At 41.2% G+C, this 18,215-nt stretch overlaps 1 protein-coding gene across 1 annotated transcript in view; it reads left to right on the top strand.

Moving 5' to 3' along the window:
- Window positions 1–5,423: 5,423 nt before the first annotated feature.
- The window catches only part of CREB5 (cAMP responsive element binding protein 5), a 404,221-nt gene continuing 391,429 nt past the window's right edge, over window positions 5,424–18,215 (top strand). The window contains exon 1 of the mRNA XM_077120933.1: window positions 5,424–5,466. The gene's annotated coding sequence lies outside the window, so the exon portion shown is untranslated. The remainder of the gene's footprint in view (window positions 5,467–18,215) is intronic.

Here is an 18,215-nt window from a genome sequence, read left to right as displayed (position 1 = left end):
AAACAAACAAAATACAATAAAACAAGAAAACGTTTAAAGATGTTTCCCTTTCTTCCTTCCTTCCTTCCATCCTTCCTTCCTTCTCTCTGTCTTTCCTTCCCTTCCTCCCTCTCTCTTAAAAAAAAAAAAAATTGAAAAAAAAAAAAAAAAGTTAGAAAGGATATGACAAGGTTCCTTGGTTGCAAGTGTTTCTTAGGATGCCACTGCCTTTTGGACTGTTTTTGATGCAAGTTCCGGTCTGAGCCATTTGAAGTTCAGGTTTGCGCTGCGCTTGGCCTCCCATACCGCGTGGCGCCTCAAGAGGTTTGTGCTTACCAAGTATTGCGCTGACTTTACGGAAACCAAGCGTCAAAGAAAAGCAGATATGCATATTGTACACCGCTCTGCAATCGCGCATGCTCCCTGTCCCCTTGGGCTTCTCTCTCAAAGCACAAATTCAAAGATAAATTTTTTAAGAATTTCAGGATGGCGATAGAAGAGCCTTAAATTAAGCCCAGGGCCCTTCTGGGTGTGCGACCAGTGCAGTAGCCGGTTTTGTCTGTAATGGCTTCTTGGTGAACCATACACGGAGGTTGGATGGAGGGAGGTAGGTGGATCTCCCAACTCATTGCCAGTCTCAGTCTCTGGCTTGTTCTTCGCTTCCCTGCATGGAAGTGAGTTTGCATCCTCGAACTGACTTGGGCTGAGGACTGCCATGCCGCTTGCCCCAGACAGGTACTGCCACCACCATCAACGATGTGGGTCCCTCTCCTAGCTTCCCCAGTCCCCCAGTGTGTGACCCTGGGCAACTTCCTCATCCTCTGCAAGATTCCATCTCCTGGTTGTACAATGACAGTGGTTCCAGTTACCTCACAGGGTGGTTGTGAGGATTAATGGACAGAATATATTTAAAGTCCTCAGCCCAAGGTCTGGCACAGGGTGAATGCTTGGTCTACATTAGCTAGTGGTGTCATGGTTGTTGCTCAATTTATCTGAAAAATTTTATCCTTTCAAATAAGATAATGAAGAAACCTGGTGAAGCTCCATCTTTGAAGGGATAGAAACTTCTGGGTGGAGCCATAGCTAGGGATTTAAAGGCTTTAAATGAATGATAAAGTGGCATCAATGTTGTCCCTCTCACCTTCATGGCCAGGGTTAAACTCAGTTAAGAAATGTCTTAAATTGAAAATTAAGTGGGAAAACGCCATTCTAAGTGGATTTGTAGAAAGGAGGAGGAGGAGGAGCCTTCTCTAGGGGTATGCGTCTTTATGGGAAGCAGCTAGAGGATTGATTTTATGTATATGAGACTTGGATCATATTTTTTAGTGTTGTAGGCAGAACCTCTTTCTGTTCACCTTCAGGGCCACTGCCCATCTATGAATTCACTAAACCAGAGTTACTCAAAGTGGGGTCCCCAGACATCTGAATCAGAATCACAAATGCAGAATTCTGGGCCCAATGCCAGACCTTCCAGCTGGAATCCCTGGGGAAGTCTGTCCTGAGAACTGCAATTTACAAGTTCCCTAGGTGCTTCTTATGCCACTGTTTAAGAATTTCTGCAGAAGCTTAGGAGCTGGGAGAAAGGATTCCCTTGCCTTTTATTTTTTGTCCCAAGCACCAGGGAGGTTTTCCAACATTTGTTGAATGTGGGAGAAATAACTGGATCCAAAGCAAGAGGCCAAAGGCTTTCTCTGAAGATCTTGGGATAGTTCTATTCAGGTCTGATATTTCAGTAGGAAAGCACTGATAAGGCTCTAACATTTCTTAAAATATTAAAATTAGTCTCTGAGGTTGATAAATAGCTACTGCTTTGAGCTCCTCTCTCTCTACCTGCCTTTCCATCCCCTCCCCAAACTTCCCCAATGATCCAGCAGCCCCTTGCCTCTCCTTTGGAGTGCTTCATAATCCAGCAACTGAAGAGTTAAACCTTTGGCATGGCAGGGGCTCTCATCTATTACCATTGGTCAATGTTGGTACCAGGCAGCCTCTCATAGGTGCCACCTTATTAATACCACTAATGGTCTTAATAGATGAAGACACTGGAGGACTGGTCAGTGTTAGCCTGTAGGGGTTAGGGGAGACCCTGGGTGAGTGATAGCCCAGTCTGCTTACCTTGGCTCAAACATAAGGTTCCCTGTCTCCACACGTTCCACAGGCCATAATGGTTGAGACCTGTGGGTGAGGTGGCATTCTTGGAGATGTTGTTACTTCATTTGGCAGGTCCCGCAAAGTTATATGCCCACTGACAGCTGAGGTACCCCAGAGATGCCGTTGCAACGCTGCTCCTGGAAACTAGCCTCCACTAGGTTTTGGCTCTGAGAGGTCCTGGAAGAGACTGGGCAAGCATGAGGCCAATAAGACCATAAACCTCACAGCTCTGCAGGCATGGTGTGACAGATGGACATGTCTGGGGATGTAAGGAACAATGTGGAGCTAGGATAAGTCTGTGTTAACAGGCCCCTTTTTCTTTGTGCCCGGAGCATTTTACCTCCACTTGTTTGGTCGAGTTTGCTAAATCACTCAAGGCCCATCTATCAGAGTATTGAACATATTAATTTCACTAATAACAATGAGTGCTGGGCAGGCAGTGGTGGCACAGTGATAGAGTTCTCTCCTGCCATGCCGAAGACCCGGGTTTGATTCCCGGTGCCTGCCCATGTCCAAAAAAAAGAGTGTTAACACATATATAGTACTTGTCCTGTTTCAAGTACAATCTGAACTCACTTGAGTTACTATAATTATCACCACCATCCCCATTATATAGATGAGGAAATTGAGACATATAAGTAATTTAAACTCACATGACAGAGCTAGGATTCAGACTCAGGCAGCCTGGCACTAGAGTCCATGCTCTGAAACACCACTTCTCTTTAATTTACATTCAAACAAGTTTTTTTGTGTGTGTATGAATGACTGTGTGGTGTGGAATATATTAAAATCTCACACTGTAATTCAATGACTCGAACAATTTTGAATGAAACTTCTGTTAGTTCAGCAGAAACAGGAGGAACAGCCCCACAAACAATATCACTGATGTTAAGAGACATTCTCTACTTATTGATACTCCAAGTAACCTAGTGATTATGAACTTAATGGGGAAGTCATTGGAAAAGTTTGATAATGTGTTCCTGTGCCAAATCGTGGCTCAAACAGCAGCATTGTTTAGCTACTAATAACAGCATATCAAACAAAAGATCATAAATAATTTTTAAAAATCAACCAATTTTTAAACATCCACAAATGATCTCAATAGTATTAGAAATTGAACTACTTGTATTAAAACTCATATACTTGATTAGAAAATACTGGGAATTGCATTTTTAAAATTTATATTTTGGTTAACTTAAAGGGAATTGATTATAATGGATGCGCTTATTCAAGTCTCCATTCTGTTCCTTTGGTCTACACTTCTTAGCTGGGAGAAAAAAGAATAAGCTATCACACTGAGCACTGATATACTGCGCTCTGTCTGCCTCAGTTTTGCTCCTTGCTTGGTTCATACTTTTTCTTTCAGGGAGAAGAAGGTCATTGAAAAAGACTATCCTGTTAATCACGTTGGAATGTGGGCAGGGATGCTCTTCTTCAGTAAACTTGGGTAATTGAGCTGTCATATTTAAAATTTTATTGGTCAAGATTCAGGTTCGGACTGGAGCCCTTCTTTTGCAGTTCCTTCAAGACTATATGTAGAAAAGAACAAATGAAAAGAACAGCCATGAGTTCTGAATAAGGCTGTGGGAAATGAACAGTCGCCAGTCCCTGTGGTTTCAAGGAACACTAAAGAGGAGAGGGTCACTTAAACACTTAAAAACAGAAAGGAAATACAAAACTCTTTCATTTAGTCTGTCAAACTCAGCTCAAATGTATGTGATAATCCAGGCAAAGCATTGCAATTTCTATCCAGTTCAGTCATGATTCTTTGGCAAACTGCACAGTCACAGTTGTGATGCTTTGGGGTGGGAGGTGCTATAAAAATATCAGATGTTACATAAATGTCAGGAATGATTATTGTTTGTTAATGGGGAATGAACCATTCCTAAGCAAGGCTCCAACTCTCGGCTATTGAGATGAGAAGGAATACTTGCCCCTGTTTCTATAAAGAAATGTGCCCGTCTGGGATTTGGGTCTTCCAAACAGGGGTTGGGGTGGTGCAGTGCCACAGTCTGTTCATCATGTGACCTCAGACCAGCTCCTTAACCTCCTAGCATCTGTCTTAGCTCCCCCTGTAAAATGGGGATAATAATAATGCCTGCTCTACGTCTCCTTATTGAAAAGGGTTGTGAGGATCAAGGGAGTTGTCATGGATGTGCACGCTTTGTAAAAAGTGTGAGCTGCTGCAGGGATGACAGTGGTCACCTGATGTGGGCTGGAATTTAGCCTTTTGCCTTGTCTTTAAGTCTCACTCAGAGGGAGAACTTCTGAGAAGAAATTAAGCCAGGTATAGTGATGGTGATGGTTATGATGACTGGGTATTGCTGAAAATGCCAGGCTTCTCTCACATAGCTATCAAGAAGATAATGCAGACCAGGCTCCGGGATCCTGTATCCTGGCTCTTATTCTGCCACTTCCCAGCCTGTGAGCTTGGGCAAGATACAGAGGAGGCTCTGGAAGTGATCGCCAATGGCCCTTCCGGGTCTGACACTGAGTCTAAACCAGGCTCATCACTTTGGCTCTAGCTCTGATTCACCTTTCGGCTACAGGACCAACCCTCCCCACAGCTTTTCAAAGAAGACTCGGGTTTTGGGAAGGGTGGAGACTGTATTACATGTGCATATGCACAATAAAGACGGTATTGCCCTGGAGGTGGCAGTGGTGGTGGTAGAATTCAGGAAGGGGCTTCTTTGAGTTCTCTAAGAAGCCAGGATGCAGGGAACACTGTAATGAGGTCATGACAGTCGCAGGCAAAAAGGAGTTGGACATCTGCTGGTGGGGGAAGGGAGAAGCGTCCCGCATTTCTAGTTGCACAAAGTCTCTTCCCACACCTTTCAGCATCACCCCCACCTCTTCCTTACCACCCCACTCTACCCTCCATCCTTGCACATTTTAAATCAGACCAGGCCCTCCCCGCAGGGAGCCTGTGTCCGTGCCTTCTCCCTGGTCCTGTCTGAAACCATGGGAATTGTTTCCAAGCTGACTCACACCACTAATGTCAGGGATCCGTGTCACACGGCGCTGGGCTCTGCAAGCTGTTGCTTGCGCTGTCGCCGCCGCCGCCACTGCCGCCGCCGCTGCTCCGGGGCGGGTGCACCAGGGTCCGCTTGGCCTCACCAGAAGGGGCGGGTCAGGGGCGGGGCACGCCCCCTCGATGCGCCGGCCCCGCCCCACCCTGCCTCCCCCGCGGACCGCAATGATTTAGAAGTTCAGGAATCCCACGTGACGTCACCGGGGGGGTGATGTAATGCACTCTAAATAGAATGTATTGTAATCTTCGCTCAGTCCAACGTGGTCCCTTCACCCGGGCTCGGCTCTTGCCTTCTCCACACTTGTTTGGTAAGTTCCTAAAAATACGGCTCGGCCACTTCTGGGGCTTTTGCATTTAGGCACTTTTGTTGCACTTGCCGCGGGAGCCATCTCTGGAGCGTAACGGTTGGCAGGGGTTGGTTCTGGCAGCAGCCGCGAGGTTATTTGGTCCAGTGGGCAGGTCACAGGGCAAGGAGTAGGGAAGATGCGATGCATTTTTTGGAGGGTGATCTGTGTTTATAAACACCCTGGCGGACCAGAGCGAAGTCCGGCCCCAATTGCTGGTGTACTGTGGCATTCTGCTGTGTCCTGAGGCCACCCCTGATACCCCACGCCGTGTCCGTCCGGGAGCGCGTCTCGGTGGCCGCCGCGCCGTGCCACTGGAGGGATGCTAAGTGGAGCGAGCGCCGTGTCCGCCCGGCGTGCGTGCGTGTGTGGGAGCGCGCGTGTGTTTCCCTATAACGGGGAACAGTTATGAATCGGGGGTGTGTGTTTGCCTCCAGAAACCTGGCAAGGTGCGGAACCCTTCAGAAGTGCGGTCAAGTGGCGGCGGCGGCGGCAGCAGCGGAGACGGCGAGCCAGGAACTTCCCCCCGCGTCCCCAACTTCCCAGTGATGCGGCGGAACCCCCGGAGAAAGTTTGCAAACTTCCAGCCCGCGCAGGAGGGACGCCGGGTCTTCTAGGGGGCGGGCGCGCGTGCAGGGGGCTCTCTCTGTCCCGGGTGCGGTGCCGCACCCGCTGCTGCCAGCTTTCCCGCAGGGTTGCCCACCGCAGCTGGTGGCTACGCGCGCCCGGGAAGGGGAGGTCGCCCGTGTAGGGCACTTGGCCGCGGCTTCTGCTCCAGGCGCGGAAGGCTCTGCTCGCGTTCACTCCTCTAGCCCCCTCCCTCCTCCGTCCCTTTCGCTCTGGCATCACCACTCTTCCCCACGGCTGCCCCAAGTGACAGCTCCAGCCCAGGCTGCGGCAGCGCGGAGGCAGATCCCAGCACCCACCGGCGAGAGCCTTCGTCTCCGACAGATTTTCGACGGAACCGCGTAAACTTTTTATGAAGTTTCTTAGAGGGGCGAGACAAGATGTTTTCTCCAGACTGCTGCATCCCGCTTCTTTGCCATCGATTTGTTTCCAAGGGTGTCTGGTAGATCAAGCCCCTGACTTTGTTAACTTTCCGTGAATGGGTGCCGCACCCACTGCTTGTTCAAGACCGGGAACTGGAGTGGGCGGCTGATATATTTCGTGGACAGAGTCTGCAGTGTGTGTTTGATTTTTTATTTTTCCCTCCCTCTCTGACATGTCAAGAAATAAAGACTGGATACAGGTCCATTACGTCATTCTGCAGGCCAGTAAGTGTTTAACAGTTTCAGGTACTCAAGGGTCTGGGGGCTTAGAAATGCTGACAAAGCAACTCTGCTTTCCACCCTCCCACCCCCCACCCCACGATTGCGGGTTCTCTGGGCATCTTTGTTGCCCGATCTTTCCCGACCCCTCCTTCTCCACTCCCTCCCCCGCCCACACCGTTGTCACTCGTGCCCAGCCTCCTCCTTTTACTGCTTTCCCCGGGGCGAACACTGTCCCTGGAGTGCGCGTAAAAGCTTCTGGTGTCCTTGGAGAACACAGTACCTGATCAGTGGGCAATCTGCCCTTTTCTATTATTTAAGAAAGGCACCAGCCAGCCCTCTTCTCCAGGGCGAAAATGCTCAGACCTGATAGAAAAGGCATCTCAGGAAATGTTTAGAAGCTTTATGATAATATTGTGCCCCTGTGATGACTTAGGAAAACAACACATCCACACCAAACAAAGTATTTACATTGACATAGCGCTTTCCTAGAATCGTTTAGCAGAAGAAGGAAGCCTAAGTAGCGAGGATGCTGACTAAATCAAATTTAGCTGATTTATGTTATCATAATGTTAGATTAAACATTTCATTTCCAAAGTAAGGGATTGTAAGTAGTTGAACCCAAAGTACCATTCAATAAATTGGTGTGTTTGTGTGTGTGTTCATGTGGACTGATGTGTTACTTTCTTGCTCTTAACCTTCAACTGAATGTAAAAGAGATGTAAAGAGGAAGTTGAAATATAAGTCATTGAATTGAGTGTGAATCTCTGTATTTGGCAGTTGAAAATTTTAAAAAAGTACCGTGTTTGAGTTGCTCAAAAGACAAAAGTAAAATAAGTGAAATGGACTCTTTTTTTGGGTCATTGTGTGCAGCAGAATTCATATAAAAATTTTATTAACTAGGTTTTGGCTGGATGGAGGGCAGGGGATTTGGGTGTTCTCTGATGTATAGTTGGTGAAAGCTAAATAAGGGAAAATTTATAATCCAAATATGTGAGAATTTCTTGAAGAACACATGTTTTGTTATAATCAGAGCTACTTTTTTTTCAAAGTGAAAGCAAGGCTGTAAAGTAGGCATTTGCGAAACTCACATTTGGGATCTAATCGACATCTTTCTCCAAGTCTGCGGTAGTATTTATTACTTATTCACATCTAGAGATGAAATGGTATAACTCACACATAATACATGTGCTTCAAAAAATGTTAAACTTCTTGTTTGTGATGCATAGACCTAAAGGAAAAATGGTCCAGGTCAGGCACTGGAGAGTGTGATTAATGATCAGTGATTTAGTGATCAGTGATTAGTGGTTTTATTCAAACTGTTACCTCTGACCAGAAGCATGCATCAGAGGATTAACAGGCTCTTTAGATAAATGCTCATTAGTGGAACGGGAAAAGCAAAGATAATAGGCATGCACCCAGGGACAACTTTCGAAGAAAATCATTCCCGTCCTCAGAATAATAAGCTCTGTTAACAGAAAGCCCCTTTAATTTAAAACTCGCTTTTATCTTGTAAATCAAAGTTAGATGTAAAAGTTTGTAGTGCCATTATAACCTAAATTTTCCCATATCCACTCGATGTGGATTATCTCAGTAGCGATATATTTTTTTTATGTAAGTAAACAATTGGACCTTTAAAGCAGTTGAACCCTAACAAGTTCTTCCCTCTCCGGGTTTGGAGGTGTCCCTCCTTCTAGGATGGAGAATGCGGCTTGCTAACTAGATGGCGCACTGTTATTTAGTGTTCTGTGCTTGTGCAGTTCAGGAGTATAAACTGAGCAAGTAGCTGCTTGCGAGGTGTTCTTCAACACTTACAACAAAGTTGATTCTGTGCAGGGTTGGAGGCTAGACAGTTCCACAGGTTTTTAGTCACATTTTCCACGTCAGTTAAATCTAGGGAGTTAAAGGCTACTGGAAAAATTAGTCTCATTACTAAAAGAAACTTAGAGAACTAGGGAAGGGAAGGAGATACATGAACCTAGGAGGTCCCTCTGGATTGTAAAAGTGATGGTAAAATACCAGACCTGTTCTTTTTACCAAGAGTTCCACAACCTTGTGGTCTGAAATACTAAGACAAATGCTGAAAGAAGTATTTTCTTAATCTTGCTGGTGAAAAAGAAAGAAAGGAACGACTTGATTTTGGTGACTTCAGGAAGAAACACGTTGCTGATTTTATTCTACAGATAATGGTAAGATGATGTTTATTATGCCTTTTGAGCAGGGAGAGAACTTTGCACTTAGTTAAACGGGACCAATCTTGTATTTTCATAGATAATTCAGAAGTGAAATTCTTATTTTGCCCTAAATTTAAATATTGCTTTTGTCAGTTACCTGGGAGTTGGCAGCATTTTGTGGGAAAGGGCTGTGTTTGTGTGTGTGTGTGTGAATAACACCATTATCTCCTGGCTAAAATATGTTCCTGAGCATGTGAACTGCAGTGGGGAAGCTACAGAGCATGTTAAATAATGACAGGTAAGAATTCCCTTTTCCATGCGCTCTCATGAATCACTTCAATAAGTACTTAAATTTCAATAAGGAATGAGTACATAAAAAGGAAGTCTAAAAATGAAAAACAAACAAGAAACTTAAAAAGAAAATTCAAACCTCGATGTGATGCCCCTCCAGAAGGATGGTATTGATCGAATGATATAGATTATTTTAGTTTTAAACTTAAAAAGAGAACTTCTCTCATTTAACTTTGCTTGTTGCATTTTGTATAGATCAGTTATTTTTAAATCCCTACCTATTCATATTGATTTTTATTTTTCAAATTTGCTCAGACTGAACATGTTTGCTCAACTAATATCTCCAAGTCAACTATTTTTGAAGGAGAATTGACAATATCCATAAATTGCCTGCAGATTAGAAGTCAGTTGTGACCTCATAAAGTTTATACCTGAGCAGATATATTCGAACAGTCCTATAAAAAATTGGAAACCATGCCTTTTTTCTGTATTTCAATGTGGTAGCTTTTACTTGAATGGGTGGTTAAATGAATGGTGGTTTGTCAGAGATACTTTTCTGTGTAGCTATTCAGTTACAGTAAGTTGAAAATTTTCAGTGCAACTCTGTCAGTTTCCCACACCTGCATTCAAAACCAATCAAGCATGGACTTTCCATGGCTACTTGTATGATGAAGTTCCTGGTTTCCTGATTTCTTACTATGATTTGCTATTTAGCCATGATTCATTATAGGCTTATAGTGTTTTCTCAGCATAGGACTTTGCTTTTTATTTTGCTAAAATTTATATCATGAAAGTGTGATGCTTACTGGATCCCCAGGATGTGAACTTTGTACTTGTAGTTGGCTTTCTTCTTGCTGTGTGGTGATATTAAAATTGGGGATTTGCGGGGACATTTTATTTATGTCATCTTTTCCTTTTTTTTTCTTCACTTCAAAGCAATGCAGTTAGTCACAAAATTAATGTGCTCATGGCTGGTGTTTCCTATCTATATGCTTCTTTTGCTTCTTACACATTGGATTTCTACAGCAATTTAAGATCTTTTTTTAGAGGCAGTTTTCTTGGATGAAGATGGAACAGTGATCTCAGTCAATTCATTATCTTGTCCAGTTTGACTATCAGCCATATTATGGGAATCAACCAATACTTTTATAAATTAGTGTTTAAAAATTTAAATCTAAGATTATTTCTCTGAATTCTACTTAAGAAAATTATGCAGTTGAGATAAAGTAATGAACTTGGAGGCAGCAGCTTCAAATATTTAAGTGTGAGAAAAAAGCACTTTCAGATATGCTAAACAGAATTAAATACACTGAAGAACTTTTTTGTGTCGCTATTTGTGAACTAAATATGCTACCTATTTTGTGGCATTACTTCAAATAGAAATTCTGCCGCTTTAAAAGTGACATCATATTTAATGTTTTCAACTACAGAACTAATTGCGTTCTGTAATTAGGAAAAAAATCGGCAATTCTTGTTTTTTGAGTATCCATTAGTATTCCATTGTTGGGAATCACAAATCATGGCTTTAACATAAGAGAAACGGAAAAAGCTTTTAGAAATTTCCAGGTAGTGATAATCCTATTTCAGAAACAAAAGTAGAAATTTTTAAGCTCTTATTAAGGACTCCGGGACTTTTGAAGTAAAACAAAGTTTTAGGACAAACTCCTAAATTTATTAGATGATACATTTACATTTCAATTTTTCTTTCCTCCTGGTTCACCCTATCACCCACTGTTTTTCTTTCTGAGAAATAGATTGGAAACAAGTTAACCACTTTACTGATGCATATTTTAGTAGCTCTCTTCTTATTCCTTAGGGTTCCCATTTTTAACCTTTATCCTTAAATTAATAAAGATTGAATACTACTGTGTTGGCATTTAGCTTGAACCGGACTTAGTGGGAGGCAAAGAATTCCCTTTGGCTTAGAGATTCTGATGATGAGACAGAGAGGCTCAAAGCGTTATACAGATACTGGAGCTAGGGGAGATCTCATAGCAAAGCAAGCTCATCATTTTACAGAAGACGCTAAGGCCTGGTGCTTTCCCCTGGTTACCCAAGGCCCAGAGCTAGAGAGTGTTAAACTGGGCCTAGAAGCCAGGGCCCTGCTCCCAGGACGGGTTCTCTTTCCGTGAAGCAGGCTGTCATAAATGCCCTTGTCACAAACGAAATCTAGCTCACAACTTTAGATGCTTTGCTCTTTTCAAGCCTTTTGACCATTAACCTTTCGAAGACAGATTTTTGACAGATCTTGTGAATGAATGGCCGGTCCATATAAGCTGAAATTTCTATTCCAGTTTATTCTTATATATCTACAGTGCTAATTTTTCTAGTATTGGCCTCCTTATTTGATTTGAACTTAAATTCTTCTTCTTAGTGTTATTAGCTGTGCTCTGTAAAATTCCAAACTTCCAGCTGTTATTTGAGACTAAAAACCAGCCTAACTAAAAATGGTCTAAAAGATAGCCACAGAGTTTCCTCTCCTTTTCTTATCATTTTTGAAGAAGAGATTTAAAAATTATTTCTTTACAGTTAAAATAAATAATTTTTCTTTTTGTCAAACAGAGCTACAAGTATTATTTTTCCTCTGGCAGATGTGAAATCCGTAACATATCATTTTCTAGGTCGGTGTATATGAGAGTGTTGGAGGTGAATATTTCTAGGTAAGAAGTGAGTTTGGTCTAGAAGTATGATCTGAGGTTTAACTGGCAAAACTTGACTTATCATAGCCAAATAGGAACCATGCCTGCAACATAGGGGGCTCCAGAGTGTCAAAATGTTGAAGTAAGATGACATCTAGCCTATGCTGTATTTAGGATGGGGAGCAATAGCACCTAAATAGAAAGCTTGAGTGCATTTACTGTATGTTTTGTTTGGTTTGAACCATAGGCTTCCTTTCCAGATCTTTGCATGAAGGTTTTATATCAAAATTAAGGACTCCTTTATTTCTTCATTAGGCTGTGGAGCCCCTGTGTTGCAGGCATAATTTTTCAAATATAAGCTATTTTAGCCAGTTTTACACAATCTTCTCTCTACTGGCTCCCCAAGTGGGGAGGAGAACACATGCAACAAAAACACCTTTGTTTTTCTTGAATTAGCTGATTATTAGAAGAAATAAAATTTATCTCCACTTTGTTGTATCTGGTAGGACCCTTTCACTTTATCAAAATTAAATTATCTTGGGGTGCAAGGATAGTTCAGTGGTAGAATTCTCACCTGCCATGTGGGAGACCCGGGTTCAGTTTCTGGCCCGTGCATGTCCCCAAACAAACAAACAAGCAAAGAAAGAAAGAAAAAACCATACAAGCAAAAATTCAACAAATGGTGCTGCTATAACGGGTACTCACATGGAGAAAGAATGTAATGTGACCCCGTCATACAGCATTCAAAAAAAAATTAAATTTTCTTCTTTAAGTAAGCAATGTTGCTGTCTGCATCTGAATCCATGCACCAGAATGCAAACGGCACTGAGAATCAAGTCCATTTCCACCAGGGTACCCAAGTGTGATGTGGTGCACCATTAAGAAGATCCCAGTTTGCCTCACTGCAGTGACAGCAGTAACCAGTAAAAACGTTTTGACTCCTGAGAAGAAAAATAAGCTTCTAAGTTCCAAGCAGAGACCAGTGCTGGGCTTAAGGCAGGTCTTGGAACGCCGAGGGCCTCTAGGGTCACTTATTAAACTACAACATAGTAAAACATTCATGGACCAGAACTTGACCATCTACATGTTAAAAGCCTTAATAGCTCTCTTGATCCATTCTCTGCATTTTCATTTTGCTAATGCTTCCCTAGATTTATTTAATTTTTACATCCATTCCAACTATCCTTTAGTGAGTAGCCCTACAATAGAACAAAACACAGGTGTGTGCACAACAGAGAGAGGACCTTTTGCATAAAGGAAATAGATTTTAGTATCAGACATAGAAGGCACAATTAGCAAGGCAAACAAAAGAAAGTTTGAAACCTGTTTGATGATATCGGAGGTTCTTCCGTCTGTGGTTCTGGGACAATTGGTTGACTACAAGGGAAAAAAACTTAAGACTGCAAGAGGGTCTCCCCAAAGTTCTGCCTGCAACTCATCGTGCATCTCTACCTCAGTTTCTTCATTTTTGGTAAAAGTGTTGGTCTAGACCAGCACTGCCCAGTAGAAATAAAACGCAAGCCACAAATGAAGTTCTAAATATTTTAGTTGCCGCATTCAAAAGGCAAAAAGAAACAGGTGAAATTAATTTTAATGATATGTAACTCAACATACCTAAAATATTATCATTTCAATACATAATCAATATAAAAATATTGAGATACTTGACATACTTTTTAAAATTTTATACTGTCTTTGTGATTCTGTGCGTATTTTATACTCACATCCCGTCTCAATTTGGACTAGCCACATTTCAAGTGCTTCATAGCCACATGTGGCCAGTGACTATAGTATCAGACAAGGAGGGTATATACTTTCTATGAATGGTTCTTAATACTGGAGCTGATAGCAGCATTTTAGGAGCTTACAAGAATTATTGATACCACGGTCTCACCCCATAGAGATTTTGATTTGGCTGATTTGCGGTAGGGCCTGGGCCTCTGTATGTTTTACAAGCTCCACAAGTGTTTCTAATGTGTAGCTAGGGTTGAGAACTGCAGTTCCAACTGATCTCTAAGGAACCTTCTACCTGATATTCTGTGATTCTATTTAAGGAAGGGGATTGCAGTAAAGTGTTCATTCAGAGTTCAAGGGCAGAAAGCAGTTGTTATAGGCATGCTGCATGCTGCAAAGCATATTTAAGAAAATGTAATTAATAAAAATTAAACTTTACAGAATGAATCATGCAGAAGGTAATTCTTTGTAGCATATATGTGCTCTGTTTTGTATAAGTTTCAAATATGGGTGTTTCAAATGGCCTGCTCCTCTAGAAATCTCAGTTTATGATTTGATTTGTATGCAGTTTCTTAGACACCTTCCATTTTGGAAAAGATGAAGATATCTGTGTTTATTATTTTGCTGGTGTACTTCTTGATACTTCTTGCCTTTAGCTGTTGGTGGAGGGGAAGAACTTCTCCATTTGCGACACTTTGACCCCTTTGGTTTCTTTTCCTTCAAGCTTTTAAAAAGTTGTGTGTTTTTGCATAGATCAGACTCCCTTTTCTTATGTCAAGATGTTAGTTGTCACCCCTTCAATAGAGGTTTTCATTCTACTTGTCACCCTTTAAAATGGTAGAAGAATTGATATTTCTCAATACATAACCAGAGTGACTTCTTTCATTAATTTTTCTTCTACAGCATACCAGTCTGTGCATTCACTGAAGGATGTGAAAAACCAAATATATATATATATATGTATATGTATAATTTCCAAACCTCTCTCCCCATCTTCTTCTGGAGTCAACAAATAGCATTGTTTGTGGAAGGGAGGAGAGACCTGGGTGATGGCCCCTTGTGACTTCATGCCAAGAGCCTCTGCATTCCTGCCTTCATGAGTCATTTCACCCTGACCCTCTCTCCCTATCCTTCGGATAGCTGTCTATTTCCAAATACATGTCTCTCTGACTGTGTGCTTTTAAAACATGATTTAAAGCCAGCTTCAGATACAGCATTACATGTTTCTCTGCATTTTGTGGTGATAGCGTTTCTGGTTTTGGGAATGCCATTCACTGAAAGAGTTTTAGCACATACTCTAATTCCCACGTTACAGATGGAGAAACTGAGAGATTTGAGAAGGTTAGGCATCTCATTCATTGATTAGATGGATGGTCAGTGTGAGAAGAGAGCTTACATTTACTAGTACCTTGCATCCTAGACACAAGCATTATTCTGAGTGGCTTTCAGGTGGGGATTTTCCAATTCTGTATATTAATGCATTTGTCTTTGTATTTATAAACAACAATCTTTCTGGTGGTTTCCCGTGCATTATTTACACTTCAATGGTTTCCCTGCTAATAGCTTTTGCTTCCCACCTTCAAGCTATATGTACCTGGATTTATTAACAAATACATACAGGTATATTATCTTTTAATGTGGGCTCTATTTTCAAAGTTGATGGAGACATCTGTTGTAAACCTGTGTTTTGGGTGGTATCTGTTTTTGGTGGACTCTTTCTTTCAGTAACCTTTGTGATGGACTTTTAAGGGACAATGGAGACAATGAGGTTAAAGATCTAAGTTACTCACCCCTTTTGGGAAATGAAGGTAAAGGACTTTACTTATTCGTTTATTGAGCAGGATAAACTCTAGCTTTAGCTCCTGAATTATCTTTAGCAAAACATTGTAGTTCTTGTAATAACTATGTACTGTCTTTACGCTTGTTCTGGAGCCATCTGTTTTTTATTATTTTGGTTTTTCTTTTTTCCTATTAATGATGAGGGCAGGACTTACCCATTTGCAGGCTCTGTCTGCACCACTGTGTCTTCAGTGAGTCAGAGATAGGCCATGATTAATAATGCAATTTGTAATCATTGCCAAGAAAGGATTATTTTAGGTCTTTTTCTATGCATTATGCTAACATTGAAACAATTTTAATATCCACACATATATGTGGTTATGTTTGTATATAAATAAAAGCTTGGGCCAGTGAGGACCAGAATGTTATTGGAATGCACACTTTTAAATAAATACGTGCTTATAACTATTTAGGATGCTCATGGGTAAAACTGTTGCTCCTTTTGGGCAAGCATCTATTTATAACATTGATTTAGATGCATATTGTTGATTAAAAGACATTGCTAGATGAAAACAAATTGAAACCATATTAAGATATTCTTCTTTTCTAATAAGGCCTATCTAAGCATACATTGTTTACAATTTCATCTTCCAGCTTTGCAAAGCCAGATGACTAACAACCACCATTCTTAGTGCAGGGCTATGTGGATGTCACCAAAGATGATGGTGCACAGCGTTCTGGCACATGAAACAGCGTGTAATTTGAAATTGTTCTTTTTGCTAAATAGCCATGCTAATCTCAAAACCATTCAAAACATTAAAAAGCAAAGTAAAACAAAACAAAACTGATGTCTTCCCATTGGACAGAGGCAACACTGGCAGCGTAAAGTCATTTTTTTTTCTTATGCCTTGGGAGTACTTACAGAAATCCAGGAGAAAAATGAATATGCATGATTACTTGATCAACCCTTTGGACTTGAAGTTTTTAAGACAGACAGGTTAACCCTTTAACCAAAGGTTCAAATGTGGTGTGTTTTTTGTTTATTTGTATTATCTTTATTTGTGTACAAAAACTGTATCTTTTAAGGGTACAAAAACGGTATCTTTAAAGGGAAAGCTGTAAGAGTAAATTATATGAATTCTTTATCATTAGTTAACATCTAATCTTGGAGATCTTATATTCTTTACAGAATTTTAGTCATTTAAAAAAATGTCATTGTGATAGTATATACAACACAAATTTTGACATTTTAAATTTAAAAATTTAAATTTTTATGCAGTTCAGTGGTATCATTGCCACCATCTATTAGCAAAACCTTTTCGTTCTCAAAACAGAAACTCTGTACCCATTAAGAAATAACGCCCCATCTCCCTTCCCTCTCAACCTTGATAACTTCTAATGTATTCCCTGTCTCTATAAATTTAGTCATTCTAGAGATTTCATGTAGGTGGAATCATGCAACATTTGTCCTTTTGTGTCTGACTTCATTCGTTTAGCATAATATCTTTTAAGTCCATCACACTGTAACATTCATCAATCATTCATTTGTTTTTATGGCTGAATAATATTCCATTGAATGGATGTACCACATTTTGTTTAGCCATTCATCTGTTGATGGACACTTGGATAATTTCCACCTTTTTGCTATATAGTAAATAATGCTGCTATGAACATCAGGATACAAATAGTTATTTGGGACCAGAGTTTTAGCTATTTAATGTTTGGTTAAAAAAAGAAGGAGTTGGGGAGATTTTCTTGGGCCCATTCTCCAGATGGGTAGTCAGATGCATAGACAGCTTGTTTAGAGTTAAGTGTAGTAGCTTAAGGGTCTTAATGAGAGGGGCAAAATTAATCTAGAGAGGACTTCTGCACTTCAAGCCAATGCAGAAAAGTGTCACAACCATATACAATGTCATGGAAGAATCCAGGGAAACCAAACTGAGCTAGGTACACAGAACCAAATGCCTTTTTTTCTGGACACTGCCTTGGATCTGAGGGGGCCTGGTGTATAGTAAGTTGCAGAATTTAATTTGAAAAAACACTACCATTTGGCACTTTTTCAGCATCTCTATTTTTATGGCTCTGACCACCTTTCTCAGTGCAGGAATAAACTCAGCTGAGATCAGTGAAAAAGCATCAGGCAAACAACCTTGTAGTTTATGTAAGGAAATGTAAATCTATGCTTTAAAGGGACATTGATGAACGAGAAGTTGTCTAAAGGGGACAATCTGGGAGCTAGAAGTTCTGGAAGCCTATCATAGATGGATTGGTGGAGAACATTAGAAATATTTGGCTTGTAAAAAAGGCTCAGGATTGTTCTTGATATCAGGGAATATTAAATGGAAAGGAAGCACTCTGATTTCTGACTTTATTCTCTGTGCTTCTGGGCAAAACAGTGAGAGTTTGGGCAGGAAATGAGGGTGCTGTAATTGCCATGTTTGCTATTTTGACTCTAAAAAGGGAAGAATTTTGAAACAAGTAAAGCTACACATCAGTGGGATGGACTATCTCAGAAATCAGCCACTTCCCTGGACTTGGAGCATCCACAACTCTTATAATATATATCTGGAAGTAGTAGAAAGGAGACTGAGCAGCTGCTCCTGGACTTTTTGGATAATGATAGACTTTTTAACAATCCAATGAAAGTTAAGGACGCATTCCCAGGAAATTGGCTCATAGGCATGTATATGCTCTTGAGAAGGCTAATGGACTCCAAGAAACCATGTACTCCAGAATAGAACACTTGGGCTCAGGCTTCTTGAGATGCTTTCTAGTGCTATAGTTATAGGAACATATTCACATATAAGCATGGTCCATGCCATGGTTGA

This window comes from Tamandua tetradactyla, chromosome 1, assembly GCF_023851605.1.
Source record: "Tamandua tetradactyla isolate mTamTet1 chromosome 1, mTamTet1.pri, whole genome shotgun sequence".
NCBI classification, from domain to species: Eukaryota; Metazoa; Chordata; class Mammalia; order Pilosa; family Myrmecophagidae; genus Tamandua; species Tamandua tetradactyla.
The sequence above is the reverse complement of the archived record's forward strand: the minus strand, read 5'-3'. Positions and strand labels throughout refer to the sequence as shown.